We start from the raw sequence: 16660 nt of genomic DNA on the forward strand, positions 1-16660 counted from the left end.
GAGTTGTTCTTGGTGGAATGATGCCAACACTTGAAGTTCATAAGAACTTCTTGATGACATCACTCTAGAACACCCCAAATCCGTTGATTTCACGGTTAAAAGTTGAGATTTGAAAGGTAGAAAGGTGAAGGAGTGCATATAGATCAAAGAAGTACAAGATTCGAGTTGAAAACTTACAAGAAATGCGAGAAATCGAGAGGTGAAGGGTCAAGAGCGTCCTAGTCGGCTGAGAGCTTCTCATCAAAGGAAATGGTGAGTGAGTGAGGTATTTATAGGCAAGAGAGGAAGGAGAGGAGGGGAAACTGGTCCGGATCGGATGGCCCGTCCGATCGGCTGGCCCAGCCGTTCGGCTGGCCCATCCGTTCGGACGACCTGTCCGTTCGGAGGTGTTTCGATCCACGTGTTTGTGTGTTGCGATAGTTTTGGTTACACGCTTCCATATACTTATTTATTATTTATTTATTTAATATAATTAATCACGAAAAGGGTCGTGTATACGTATTCATATATTATATATTTAATTACCCAAAGTTTCACTACTAGAAAAGGGGACAATTTGCTACAGAAATTTCCTACACAATTTTTTTCGTCACAGATTACAACACCTTTATGACGAATTTCCTACAAAAAAAATTTCATGATTTTGTTACAAATTTTCGATGCATCCATGACGAAAAACAAGAAAACCCTAATTAATTGACAGTTGCGTCACAAATCTGTCAGAAATAACCTACAAAAGGTTAATTATTATTCTTTACCGAATAAATATTTATATTAGCCAAATAAATAAGGGAAAATAATATCGTTTCTTACAAATTTGTGATGAAAAATAAGAAAACCCTAATTAATTGACAGTTGCGTCACAAATCTGTAAGAAATAATATCGTTTCCTACACATTTATGACGAAAATTTCCTACGCAAAAAAATGCGTCGCAAATTCTGACACATTTACTACGCATTTCCTACGGAAAAAGCTTAACTAATAATATTCTTAATTATTGCGTAGGAAATGTGTAGCAACTTGCTACGCATTTATGACGAAATATTTATTATTATATTTAGATTATATTTTAAGGTTTAATCAGCAATATTATTATTTCTTCTAATTATCTTATCATAATTTAGTTTTAATATTTATAATTTTGGATAATGGAACCTGCCTTCACATGTGGTAAAACACGTGAGCCAATCAAAATGCTTGGTCAGCCATCACATGGATCACAATCCTAGGGTGATCCATTACTCACATCCTTTTAAATCAGCGAATGAAAATACACCCTATCCTTTCATTCATCTCATTTTCATTCATCCGTAGGAAATGTGTAGCAACTTGCTACGCATTTACGACGGATGCATTTTAATGTTTAATTAACATTATTATTAATTATTGCGTAGGAAATGTGAAGCAACTTGCTACGCATTTGTGATGGAAAATTTATTGCGTAGGAAATGTGTAGCAACTTGCTACGCATTTATTTGACGAAATATTTGTTATTATACTTTGATTATATTTTAATGTTTAATCAGCATTATTATTAATTATTGCGCAGGAAATGTGTAGCAACTTGCTACGCATTTGTGATGGAAAATTTATTGCGTAGGAAATGTGTAGCAACTTACCATATTTAAATATTTAACTAGTTTTACACATGGCTTAACAACCCATACTTTAACCTTCTAAATTTAATGTGATAATAAATAATGTTTAAGGCACGAATTAACTTAATTAGGCTATTGGAATGCCAAGAAACGTCTATATGACTTTACAGTGCGCGTATTGCCACCTATCACCACCCACCACCGTTACCCACTGCCACCACCTTCGACCATCGCTACCATTGCCACCTATCACCACCCACCACCACTGACTATCGTCACTCATCACCGATTTTATTTCTTCGTCTACTCTTTCCTACCAAACAATACAAAGTAATGATTCATTTCATTCTTACATGGTAACCAAACAAGACATGGAATGGTAATGATCCATTCCATTACCTCGTACATTCAATTCACCCGTCTATTCCATTACGTCATACCAAACAGACCCTTAGGGTAGTTGTTTTGGATGATGAATTAGAAGTGGGTAACATGACGCTGATGTGGAAGGTCATGATGATCATAAGGATCGTGATCACACCCTATAGCCTAAATGATCGGTTTGGTTACCAATTCGTACTAATTAACTATTAGTTAGCTTCATGTTCTCAATCCAAACCTTTTTTCAATACATGATAAGTTCATAAAAATAAAAAAGTAAGAAATCATATATTATTAAAGGAATAATGGATTTTAATAATCCAAACTTTTAGTCGTTGGCCGGCAATGGTCCTAACTTCAAAAATAACTGGCGGTAGTCCCAACTTTTCACATATTGTAAACAAATGGACTTTTACTAAAAAGAACCTTAATTTCTTTTTGTCTCTTTATCATTTTCGGTTTAGTAAAGGTCCATTGGTTTACATTATACGAAAAAGTTTCCGAAAAGGATAAGGAGACAAAAAGAAATTAAGGTTTTTTTTAGTAAAAGTCCATTAGTTTACAATATATGAAAAGTTGGGACCGCTACCGGTTATTTTTGAAGTTAGGACCGTTTCCGGCCAATAACTAAAAGTTTGGATTATTAAAATCCATTATTCCATTATTAAAAAAACATAATTTATATAAAAATAAATGAAAGACTTGATTTGTGATTACATTTCTAGCAAGTTAATAAGAAGAGGAAAACTCATTCTTTTACTTTCACGTGCACATCACACATTCCTAATTAGCCAATAAGAAGGTTCTATATTCATCACATGGATTAAGATCGTACGGTTGTCCACAATCCAATCCAACGGCTTAAAAATACTCACTAAAAGCACAAAACATAAAGCTACAATTATATAAACAAAAAAATAACCCACACAACAGTTGGTTCCTAGAGAGAGAAAATGTCTGGAAGAGGAAAAGGAGGCTAATGATTGGGAAAATGAGGAGCAAAACGACACCGTAAGGTTCTTCCAGACAACATTCAGGGAATTACGAAGCCGGCAATCCGCCGGCTTGCACGACGTGGTGGCGTGAAGCTTTAATACGGTCTGATTTATGAAGAGACACGTGTCGTGTTGAAGATATTCTTGGAGAATGTGATAAGAGACGCGGTTACGTACACGGAGCATGCAAGGAGGAAGACTGTTACTGCCATGGATGTTTATGCGTTGAAGAGGCAGGGGCATACGCTGTATGTTTTGGTGGTTAGGGTTTGGAATAGTTGGGGTTTTTTTTTTTTTTTTTGGTAAAAAGGGCCTGGCAAACACTAAATAGTTGGTTAGGTTGTGTAGAGGTTTGTTAGTGGTAGTTGTGTAATTGAAGTTTGTTTGGGAATCAAGTGATTTTGAATGGATTTTGCTTTAGTTTGGTTTTATAATTGATTGGAACTTCTGTTGATGTTCATATTTTTTATGAACTTCTATTGATGTTAATAAAAAGCTTTTATGGGACGGTCAAAAAAAGTAGACTTTTTTTCTTTATTTTGTCATAAATTTGTCACAAACCATACTCCAGTTTCGTCAAAAAAACCGTTACAAACAATACTCAGTTTCCTCATAAATTTGTAACAACACTTCTTATTTATTTGCTCAGTTTCCTCATAAATTTGTAACAACAATTCTTATTTATTTGTCAAAATTGGGTCACAAAAATACTTAGTTTTACCAAATTCTGTGATTTTTATTTTAAATTTTTGTTTTTTGTGTTGGAAATTTGTAAGAACGCTTTTAATTTATTTGTCGGAAATGGGTCACAAATAATGTTGTATTAAAATTTGTTTTTTTTTGGTAGGAAATGTGTAGCTAAAAAAATAAATCCTAAAAAATAATAATTAAATATATTGTAGGAGATTCGTAGCAATTTGTGACGTACTAGTTTTGTAGGAAATGTGTAGAAAGTTGCGTAGGAAATGCGTTAAAAACGGGTTTCCTACGAGGTGTTTTCCTACATCAGGTGTTTGTCATAAATGCGTAGGAAAGCCTGTTTTATGACGCATTTCCTACGAAAACTGGTGTAAGAAGTTTCAGATTTTCTAGTAGTGTTTGCGATACAATAACTGAGTTTCGTTTCGAGTATTCGATTTCCCTTCGTCGCTTCACGGTCATCGAGGAGGATAGATTAGGTCCTTTCCCAATGCCATCGTGAACGTTAGATATATATTTTAGGTAATAAGTTGCACTGCGACACATCACGGCTATCAAGGAGGGTAGAATTGGTCCTCACATGACATCTTCGTGGTTGTCAGCAAGTGTAACGTGGGTGATAGTGATAGAATATGCGAAAAGATTGCGATAAAGTGATGTAACTGATGTGGGTACATTATGATCCAAATCTCTGATGCTAGACGTAACGAGTATATTGATTAGTAACACCGCACGAAAATGCGAGTTGTTACATTCCTGATGGAAGGTCAGAGACAATACAATTATTAAAATGATTTTCCATTATGATAGCTCAGATATTATTAAAATCACACATATATATAAGATATGTGAAAAACTAAAATCATCAGTCTCAAACTCAAACGGCTACTAAAGATGTTGACAGACAGCTAAATTAGTGTCCCAACAAATCGTGTGGTTATGGTTAATCTTGGCACGTGTAAGCAGACAGAAGCTATAACACCATAACATTCCAACTAACGCCTGGTATAATAGTTTGTTAGCAAAACACATAAATAAATAAAAAAAACTTATGATTCACATTTAGATGAATCAGTATATATGCTGTCTAGATCAAGGATAATACTCAAGTAGTTGTAAGCAAGCGTACAATACAATTATGATGTATATATAAGGGTGCAAATGAGCTCGGCGCTAAAAAAACCTCGAAATGAGCTGAGTTTAAATGAGCTCGAGCCTGAGCATAAAAACAAGCTCGTTTAGGAAAACGAGCCCACTATTTATATAATTTGTAATAATATGTTAAATATATATTTAAATAATTACATATACTATTTATAATGTTATGAAAAACAACTACATTATATATACAAAATAATAATAATTATTAATTATTATATACAAAATCATAGTTATTATTAGAACAAGAGCAAAATTCAACCCTTTCAAAAAGAAATTGAACAACAGAGATTCCAACTTATTATTTTGGCAAGCATTTCAAATAAGTGATGGGTAGACGAGTTCGGGTCAGTTTCAGGTTGAACCCGCGAACCAGTTTAGCTAAATGGATCAGTTTCGGGTCAACCCGGTCGGGTTGGTGGGTTGACCTGTTTAAGCCATTTGTATTATATTATATTTTTTACAAATATGTTCTATATCATAAATTAAATTGGGTGTGTATTTATGATATAATTATAACTTAAAAAGGGAAATTGACATAAAGTTTAATGATTTTAATATAATTTTATTGTATAAATTTGTGTAATTTTAGTAGATGTTAATTTTAACACATTAATTTGTGGAAAAAATAAAAAATAAAAAGATTCGGGTTGAACAGGCCGGGTTCGGGTCAGCATGTGAATATTTGGGTCGGGTTCAGGTTCATATGTATGACATGATTTTCGGGTTCGGGTCGGGTTCGGATTTGTCTAAAATTTTCAAGTTCGGGTCACCGGGTCGGGTTGAACCTACCAACTCGCGAACACGACCCGTTTAGTACCCCTAGTTTTGATGAGCATATACTAAAACTTCATTCAGTGTATTTTCTTATTAAAAAAACATTAGAATGCAACTTAAGCCTTACAATTTCTCCCAATGGATTTTTGATGTTTTTAAATATAAAAAAAAAACTAAAAAAAATGATTGGGAAATGATTGGTGAGGCTTTAAACTTCACGGTCATTAAGAGTGGGGCTAGTATAAGCCCCACAGTCTACGTAACGATGACGTGACATTTTAACTAACAATGATGTTTTTATTCAACACCAACAAGACTTACAATTAAGCATAACTACAATGTACAATTACAAACTAATTAAAGAAAATTACAAGCACAAAAAACTCATGAATTGGATATAGTATTTATAAATATATAGTTTAGTTATTTACCTAATAAATAACATCAACCAAAGAAGTAAAAAAACATAAAAATGATTGAATAATCTCATCACATAAAATTATATAGGTGAGTTCTAATGTAGATGGTTGAAGAAAAAAAAGTGCTATAATCATTTTTAATTTGAAGTTTTTTCCTCTACATTTAAAGATGAAATATAGTTTGAAGACGAATGCCAATAATCTCTAAATCAAGTGGTGGAAGGCTTATATTTCTCTTGAAAGATGCAAGTTAACTCCTATTTGATGCAGAGTGAGACACTGGTGGGTAAACCTAAGTTGTATCCTTGAGTCAAACGGGTTTTACCGATAATTTCATCGTACCGTTCAAAAAAAAATTTGAAGACGAATTTAGAAGGCTGCAATGGAGAGAGCTTGCAAGCTTTGGTCATAGTTGGAGAAAGGCATTGATTGGCCAATAATATTAGGCCACCGTTGATGCACTAGTTGGATAATTCGGTCACATCTTCTCCTTGTGCCACCTTCATCCTCTTGAAAAACAATTATCTGACTCAACTGAAACACCAGAAGCCTTGAATCTTGTGCCATGTTCATGAGAACATTTTTAAATGGTGTCAAACTCATACACACTTTTACAAAGAATGGCCATGCTAAGGTGGCCAAAAATGGAGCACCAACACCATGAAGCTTACAAAACCCTATGAGTAAGTGTAACCCCATTGCTTTTGCTTTTGCTTTGGAGTGAGAGAAAATATATAGATGCTTGATTGGTAGTATTGATTAAAGTATATGTACATAGACACATATATGTATGTGTATGTATATACACACACAAAAAGACATATATCACACATCTCAGAACCCCTTAGGGGACTAGGGGTGGAATCACTAGTGATGGATTCCATCACTCCCACTATCCAATCAACTAATGTCATGTCATCAACCATATTTCCATCACTAGTGATAGAAATGGACTAGGGGTGGAATCACTAGTGATGGATTCTATCACTCCCTCCCAATTTTTTTAACTTTTATTTTTATATTAGAAATTAACAATAAAACAATAAAATTAAAAATTTCATTAATTTTAAAACATACTATTTCAATTTAACATACTAGGAACATACAATTTAAAAAAAAAAAAAGAAAAACCTACTCCTCGAATTTAACATACTAGGAACATACAATTTAAAAAAAAAAAAAAAAAAACCTACTCCTCGTCCGAATCCGGAAACTCCAAACCTAGAGAACCTACTAGTTCGATTAAATCGTATCTCAACCGAAAGTGAGTTTCTTCGTTACGCAATTGTAAATTGATATCTTGTGGAACTTGAACTTGTGTAGGAGGATCCGGTACCCAATCCGGGGATATTGCACGTCCGTCGTGTTTGATCAACATATTGTGCAATATGATACACGCATACACTATGCTATGTATTGCTTTCTTGGTCATCGAACGAACCGGTCGGTGTAGTATACCCCATCTACCCTTTAAAACACCAAACGCCCTCTCAACATCTTTTCTTGCCGATTCTTGCAATTTTTTGAACGCCTTTTCTTTAGCCTCGACGGGAAATGAGGGAGCTTTCACAAAAACAGACCAAGACGGGTAGATACCATCCACAAGATAAAAGCCTCGTCTGTAATGTCGACTGTTAACATAGAAAGGAGAGGAAGGTGCGGTACCATCCGTTACGCTTTGGAACAACGGCGACGTGTGCAACACATTGATGTCGTTGTTTGAACCTGGGACACCGAAATACGAATGCCAAATCCATAAATCATTCGACGCCACCGCTTCTAGTATGATGGTTGGTCTTTTGATGTCTCCCCTCACATACGCCCCTCGCAACTCTCTTGGACAATTTTTCCACTCGATATGTGTACAATCGATGCTACCGAGCATCCCGGGAAAATGCCATCTAGCCTCGTGTGCGGCATAAATACGTGAGATGTCGTGGCTCGTCGGCTTTCGTAAAAACTCGTTAGAATACAACTTAATGACCGCATTGCAAAAAAATTGCAAACACTCACGTGAAGTTCTTTCAGACATAGCTAGGTATTCATCATATTGATCGGGTGGGTTACCTGTCGCTAGTTGGCGAATGGCGGACGTGCATTTTTGAATCGGCGTGAAACTTGGTTTGCCCCTCGCATCGTAACCTTCTTGAAACCATCCCTCGCTTGCCTCGATGTCTCCAACAATCTTTAAAAATAATTCTTTGGGTAAACGAAAACGATCTCTAAACGTTTCGGAATTGTATAGCGGGTTTTCCACAAAATAATCGTTCATCAAAACTTCGTTGGCACGTATACGATCACGGCCGACCATCTTCTTCTTTGGGAGGGACGACTCGGCATCAAGCTCGTTATACACCGACACAAAATAGTTAAGCGTGTCGTTGTCGGAAGACGACTCGGAATCGCTAGACATCGGAAACGTCGAATCGGTAGGGAATTCCATTTGAGAAAGATATAAAAAATTGGGTGAAATGGGTGAAAATGGTTTAAAAGATATAGTTTGGTGTATGAAAAAATGGTTAAAATGTGGATATATATATAGATAAAATGGATTAATTTTTTTTTTTTTTTAAAAGTAACCGTTGAAACCAACGGTCATATCCAAACGTTCGATTTTTTCATTCTTCAACGCGTTATACACAGAACGCGTTATATTGTTGGTGGCGGCGGTGTAGCAAAAGCCCATCACTCGTGATGGGGGGCCGAACACGGACCACCCCGGGTCCTCTTATGGGCACCTTTTTGTGCATATATAATAATTGATTGATAATTCGAATAATAATTGGTATTCTTTGGCTATCAGCTACAAACAGTTAATATAGGGATTAGGGAGCATAAGGATAAGGTACATATCTTTGCACACTTAGTTCTTTAAGTGATTATACTTAAGAAGATTGTTGAATTATTAACTTCTATCGAACATGGTTTGGTCCACATTATCACATATAACAATAAGTAAATAGTGAATACAGGTTATTTCCACCGTTTTAGTTGACGTACTAATGTCTACCCTGCTTACTAATTACAACTAGTTTTTCATATCGCGCGTTGCAGCGAAACCGAGCACATAATAATGTAAAACAAACGTGATTTGAAAATAAAGCATATTGTTTAGAAAGTCAAATCATTAGAACGATTTAGTTTATCATCGTACCGTTTTATGATACAAAATAAATACTTTATTTTGAGTATAACCTCGTTTTAACAAAACTTATAACGGAATGTCAGGGAAAGAAATCAAGCATAACTACGTACTTATGTTTTTCGAAAAAAGTTATAAACGTAACTTATTAAAGAAGTATCAAATTAATCGATAAATTAATATATGTTAAAAAGAAAAAAAACAATTATTAAAAAAAGTAAAGGAAATAGCTGTTTAAAAAAAATATGTTATTAAAAGTAAATCTTCCTATACTAATAACTGAAAATCGTTTTGTACACGTGTCATTCTCTGGTGCCTCCTCACTTTAAATAATAATATAATATAGTATAATATTAATTAATATAGTTAGAGATAAACGTAAAAATTCAAATTTAATTAATAATTATCTACAACTAATATAAATGTATCAAATAATATAATATAATATAGTATAATATCTAACTATTAATAAAAGATTTCAAATAATAAATTTATTATTATTGTTATTATTATTAATTTATATGTTTTTTTAATTTTTTTATATTTAAAAGTTCCAAGATCACATTAATTTATTTATTTTTCCTTTATAGAACAACTTTTACAAAATTCTGACAGTGTTGCAACGTGTTTATTTTAATCTATGTTCGATATAAGTTTTATTAAAAATTTTACTGTTAATTACACGGGTTATAAACTTGTGTATTACACAGGTTTGAGGATTAAAATTATATAATTTAATAATGTATGCATAATTTTACATAACTAAATTATTTTCAACCATGCAACTTGAGGGACAATGAAGGTAGCAAATCATGGAACTTTATTTCTGGTCGTGACATCATCTAAATCTTAAACTTGATGTTATGGTTTTTATATCTGAGAAAAACTAAACTATACTTATAAAAAGTTACAATAATATGAAAAAAGTTATATATAACGAAAATATAACCAGAATCAAATTAAATCAAGTCATACAAAGCCAAGCTATGTAATAAAAAAAAGTAGTAGTAGGATAAAGCAAACGTGTATCTACATTGACTTAACAATTCCATAATAGACATAACCTTAAATTAAAAGGTCGGTGACCACATTTCTCATTTTGACAAAATTCATCCCTACTTTTCTAAATTGACAAAAGTCACCCCTTCAATTTCTAACTTGATAAAAACTAATTTTCTAGCTTGACAAAAACGACCCTCCTACTTTCTAACTTATCATAAAAGACTCTTATACTTTATAACTTCTTATTTACTCTTAAACTTTTGATATGTAAACCATTTTACCCCCAAACTTTGCTATAATGTTGAAGGTAACCCTCTAACTTTATAGATATCACTTTGACCACATCAAGTTTCTAAAGTTTCAAACTTACCCTAAAACTAATTTCCACGTTTTTATCAAAGGTAACCCTCTAACTTTATAAATATCACTTTGACCCCCCCCCCCCCCCCCATCAAGTTTCTAAAGTTTTGAACTTACTGATGTGCTTGAAGGGTGTTATATTTTAGATGTATATTTTAAGCCCTTTTTACACTTTTAGCCAAGTTTTAAATTTATAAAACACGATATTTACTAACACTAAACACACATATAGGCAAGTGCACCCATCGTGGACGTAGTATAGTGTTGGTAAGATACCGAGGTCGTCCAAGGACACAAGAGCTTTTAGTACCGGTATATCCTCAACGTCTAACCAAATCAAAATGTTAGAAAAGATTTTTAAACTAAGAAAATAAAACTAACTAAATGCTGAAAAATAAAATAAAAATAAAATAAAAATAAAAACAGATAGACAAGATGAATCCCTTGGATCCGACTCGTGTATTAGTATAACCTTTGATTATTTTCGCACTTTTACACTTGTTTAAGAGATTATCTTAGTTATTGTAGTAGGCCCCTCTTTTGAAGGCGACGTTACCCTCAACCCAGTAGTTTGAGTCAGCAAGGATACAATCTTAAAGGGTCGGATTATTGAAAGATAATGAATTAAGTTATTAATGCAAATTATGGTAGGCCCCTCTTTTGGAGGTGACGTTACCCTCGACTAAGTAGTCTGAGTCAGCAGGGATACAGTCCTAAATAGCCGGGTTATAGTATTAATAGTAGTTAACTTATGAGGGAGTCAAAGAGTTTGGATCCCCGCCATCCAATACCTTTGGGTATTGAAGGAGATCCTACTAAATTTGACCCAGGTCCCTTGCAGGACCTCTAAACGCTGAACAAGGGCAAGACCCTTACCAAACCGTTCCCTTAACCCCCGACCAGGTAGCTAACATACCTCCATATAGACCGTGGAGATATGAATGGTGAAAATCTTTTATTTCATATAGATAGTAAAATAATGCCAAGACACCACGGACAAACGATAAGGAAAAATCACTTTCAACATAAGCAACTAGCTATTAAAGTCATTAATACAAAACCAAATAAAAAGTGAAAAAGATTAAAAATAAAAAGTATTATACTAAACACTTGTCTTCACCAAGTGATGTAAGAGACTTAGGCAAACATGGCCATGATTGTCAAGAACTCTTACGATCAATCTTGGATCCCAAGACGACTCACACACTCTATGATGGACAATGGATGATGGTGGTGGATGATGGTGTTGTGATGGTGGTGGATGGTGGATGAAGTGTGAGAGAGGTGGTGTGCCAAGGGATGAGTTGCAATGAAACCAAGCACTCCTATTTATAGGCTGAACAGAAGCCTAGGCACGGCCCCGTTGATGCGTGTGTAGTGTAATATATTTTTGATGTATATTTAAACCCTTTTTACACTTTTAGCCAAGTTTTAAATTTATAAAAACACGATATTCACTAACACTAAACACACATATGGGCAAGTGCACCCATCGTGGACGTAGTATAGTGTTGGTAAGATACCGAGGTCGTCCAAGGACACAAGAGCTTTTAATACCGGTTTATCCTCAACGTCTAATCAAATCAAAAAGTGAGAAAAATGTTTTTTTTTAAACTAAGAAAATAAAAACTAACTAAATGCTGAAAAATAAAATAAAATAAAAACAGATAGACAAGATGAATCACTTGGATCCGACACGTGTATTAGTATAACCTTTGATTATTTTCGCACTTTTGCACTTGTTTAAGAGATTATCTTAGTTATTGTAGTAGGCCCCTCTTTTGAAGGCGACGTTACCCTCAACCCAGTAGTTTGAGTCAGCAAGGATACAATCCTAAAGGGTCGGATTATTGAAAGATAATGAATTAATTTATTAATGCAAATTGTGGTAGGCCCCGCTTTCGGCGGTGACGTTACCCTCGGCTAAGTAGTCTGAGTCAGCAGGGATACAGTCCTAAATAGCCGGGTTATAGTATTAATAGTAGTTAACTTATGAGGGGGTCAAAGAGTTTGGATCCCCGCCATCCAATACCTATGGTCATTGAAGGAGATCCTACTAAATTTGACCCAGGTCCCAAGCAGGACCTCTAAACGCTGAACAAGGGCAAGACCCTTACCAAACCGTTCCCTTAACCCCCGACCAGGTAGCCAACATACCTCCATATAGACCGTGGAGATATGAATGGTGAAAATCTTTTATTTTATATAGACAGTAAAATAATGCCAAGACACCACGGACAAACGATAAGGAAAGATCACCTTCAACATAAGTAACTAGTTATTAAAGTCATTAATACAAAACCAAATAAAAAGTGCAAAAGATTGAAAATAAAAAGTATTATACTAAACACTTGTCTTCACCAAGTGATGTAAGAGACTTAGGCAAACATGGCCTTGATTGTCAAGAACTCTTACGATCAATCTTGGATCCCGAGACGACTCACACACTCTACGATGGACAATGGATGATGGTGGTGGATGATGGTGTTATGGTGGTGGTGGGTGGTGGATGAAGTGTGAGAGAGGTGGTGTGCCAAGGGATGAGTTGAAATGAAACCAAGCACTCCTATTTATAGGCTGAACAGAAGGCTGGGCACGGCCCCGTGTCCGCTGGACACGCCCCCGTGCCCGTCTGACACTCTCTCTCCTCATTAATTGTAATTCGCAATTACAATTAATGCGCCTGCTGTACTTTCACCACGCCCCCGTGCCCGCTGGACACGGCCCCGTGGTGGGCAATGGAAGCTTCTATAAGTTTGTCTTTTATGCTGCTTCTTGGGCACGGCCCCGTGCTGGTTGAGCACGGGGCGTGTTCAGACTTCTGCTTTCTCTTCTTTGCTTTGGAGGATGCCGTTGAGGGTCCGGGCAGTCTACTTTTATTCCTTTTCTTGTATTTATGCTAGAATTAGTTGTCTTTTTGCTTCTTTTGTGAATTTGAGCTCATTTCATCATGAAAATACAAAAGGAAGACAAAAACACTCTTTTTCCAACATTAGTACTTAAAAAGGGTTAGTTTTATGCCTTAATTGATGTGATTTATATGTTGCATTTTACACACATCAAATACCCCCACACTTGAACTTTTGCTTGTCCTCAAGCAAAACTCTTTAAATGTGGCTTACACTCCCAAATGGAATAGGTAGAAGAGAAAGTTTTTGGCTTGTCATAGAGTGTCGGGAATCCAAGATCTTTGTAAGTTTTATTTTTATTTATTTACAATCCTATTCGTTATGATTTATTTAGAACGTTTCACAGGATAAATTACTTATTCGGGCATAGCATGCCTTATTAAAATTCCATTTATATACAAGTTCACATACCTCACGGGAGATCACTCAACACTCGGCCGAAGGTGTATTTTTTTTAGTGAATCACTCGAGAGCGGCATGGAACTTACGCCTTCCATAGGCTTGCCAAGCAATCAATCTTCCTCCTTTTTAACTTTTTACCTTTGTAAATATCAAGAGGACTTTTTGGGTGAAGGGTTAGGCTTGGGTTAAAGGTGGGTGGTTGGGTTAGTGGTTAGTAAAAGGGCGAAAATCGTAAAAAGCGTCGGTTTTCGTGACACACCTTGTTTTTAGTGACTTTTTATTTTGAAGTATTTCTCCAAACAAGCTTTTATATAGCTTTTGTTTGTTTTTGACTTCATCATATATATATATATATATATATATATATATATTTTGGAATGTCACATAAAATAGCGATCTTACGAAAAACCGAGCTTGTTACTAAAATAAAGGGTGAAAAATAAAAAAAAAGTTTTTTGGTGGGTAAAAAGGGTTTTAGGGTAATGAAATGAAAGGTTTAGGCTCAAAGGGGCTAACTAGGGGGATTTTGGGTAGGTGGTAAAAAAATGAAAAATAATGGTGTAGAAAGAAAAATATGGTTAGTCCTAATGCCTCCATCACTTACTTACTTGGGTTTAAGTTGGTAAGGACCGGGAATGTATCGTCGTGGCAAGTTCTAGAGTTGTAAGAACCAAGCGGCTATTCACACAAGAAACGAAAAATGAGCATTTAGTCTAAAGATGTATATTTGTATGCTCAATAAAGGCTCAAAACTCACTTTTGTGGGAATGGGTTTTTAATGCGATCAAGTATATATAATCGAATTTTTAACTAGACTTGTTATGCCGTTTCGTAATTTTCTTATGTTGGTTCTTTGTTATCACGACGCTATCGGTTGTAAATTTGTAAAAATATAACCTTTTTAGAACTTGTTATTCCCAAATTAAACCAAGACAAGTAAAAAAACGAAAAGTTTTTGAAAAAATTTGGGGTGTTTAGCGGTTCCAATAGAGTTTTGTGTAAGGCTTGTAATTAGGATTTGTAAAATTCAAGGTTTTAGCATCCCCCCCACACTTAAATTACACATTGTCCTCAATGTGTCCCAAAAATAAGATTTTCGGTTGATTGGAATGTGTAAAAGTGGGTTAAAAAGCAAAGATTTATGTTACTGGCATCCTGGACACGGCCCCGTGGTGACCGGGCACGGCCCCGTGGTCAGGTGCCAGTAACAGAAATTAAAGAAATAAGACAGAAGCCTGGACACGGGGGCGTGTCCGCTGAACACGGCCCGTGTCCAGTTACCTGAACTGGGCGTTTTTCTGCAGGTGGCTCAGCACGGGGCCGTGTTGGTTGGGCACGGCCCGTGTTGAGCCTTCTGTGATGGAGATTTGTGTCGGTTTGCTCTGTTCTTTGTGCATGGGGCCATTTTTCTCGTTCCCTTTTTCATCCATTACCACCATGAGTGTGTTTTATTTCTGCAAATTAAAACTAAAAGATTAAACTAAACTAAGGATAGTTCCGCGGAATGCCTCCGTGGTGCGCCACGTTTATAAGGGTCCTTGGCTAGACCCAATGCGAGGTTATATGTTTTCTGAGTGGGATGCCTGGCATCCCATGTTACACCGTCGGAGAGCAGCATCCAAGCTCGAATCAATAACCTTCATGTAATTGACCGGGTCGTCGTCCTCTATTCTCTTCCCAACTCCGAACTTCACTTCATCATCCCCATACCTCAAGGTGAGTGTCCCGTCATTCATATCTACCACTGCTTGGGCGGTGGCAAGGAAGGGTCTCCCTAGTATGAGGGGGACCTCGGTGTCTTCCTCCATATCGAGTATGACAAAGTCAGCTGGATAAACGAATCTGCTTACCTTTACCAAGACATTCTCGATGACACCTTGTGGGAATTTGACGGATCGATCAGCGAGTTGTATGCTCATTTTTGTAGGGCTCGTGGTTCCTAAGCCGAGTCTTTTGAACATTGATGAGGGCATGAGGTTAATGCTAGCCCCAAGGTCGGCTAAGGCATTACGAACGGGCGATTCCCCTATTGAGCAGGGAATCGTGAAGCTTCCGGGATCGATTTTCTTTTGGGGAAGTTTATTGAGTACGAGGGCAGAGCATTCTTCGCCTAAATTGACTAATTGCAAACTTTCAATTTTCTTTTTATGTGTAAGGAAGTCCCTCATGAATTTAGAGTACTTGGGCATTTGGGTTAGGACTTCGATAAAAAGAATATTGACATGCAATTGTTTTAACAGACTTTCGAACTTTGCGAATTGCTCATTGGTCTTTTGACGAATTAACCTACCGGGGTATGGAACTCGAGGAGCCTTGGTAGGCTCTGGTGACGGAGGGGAGTTCTTTTCCTGCAGAGGTGTGGGTACTGTTTCTTTCGTTGGCGGTGGCACTTCTGCAGGCCCTACGGTGCGGTTCCGTAGTGTGATGAGGTGAACTTGCGCTTTTGGGTTTGTTTCGGTATTGCTAGGTAATGCGCCTTGCGGTCTCTCGGCAAAATTTTGAGCTATTTGATTTAATTTTTTTTCTATGTTTTGAATACTAGCTTGTTGATTTCTAAAATTTGATTCTAATTGTAGAAATCTTTCCGAGTTTTTCTTATCAGTGTCGGAGACGAGGCGAGATACAGTATCTTCGAGCCTTTCTCGTCCACTTTGTTGCTGAGTGAAATTTTGTGACTAATTTCTTGGTTGTTGAAAGTTTGTTCGTTGGGTTTGTTGGTTACTACTATTGCCGGGTTCCCTCCAGCCAAGGTTTTGGTGGTTTCGCCATCCTTGGTTGTAAGTTCCCGTTGGGGGACCCGACGGCCTAGGTCTATT

Source organism: Helianthus annuus, chromosome 17 (assembly GCF_002127325.2).
Source record: "Helianthus annuus cultivar XRQ/B chromosome 17, HanXRQr2.0-SUNRISE, whole genome shotgun sequence".
Lineage (NCBI taxonomy): Eukaryota > Viridiplantae > Streptophyta > Magnoliopsida > Asterales > Asteraceae > Helianthus > Helianthus annuus.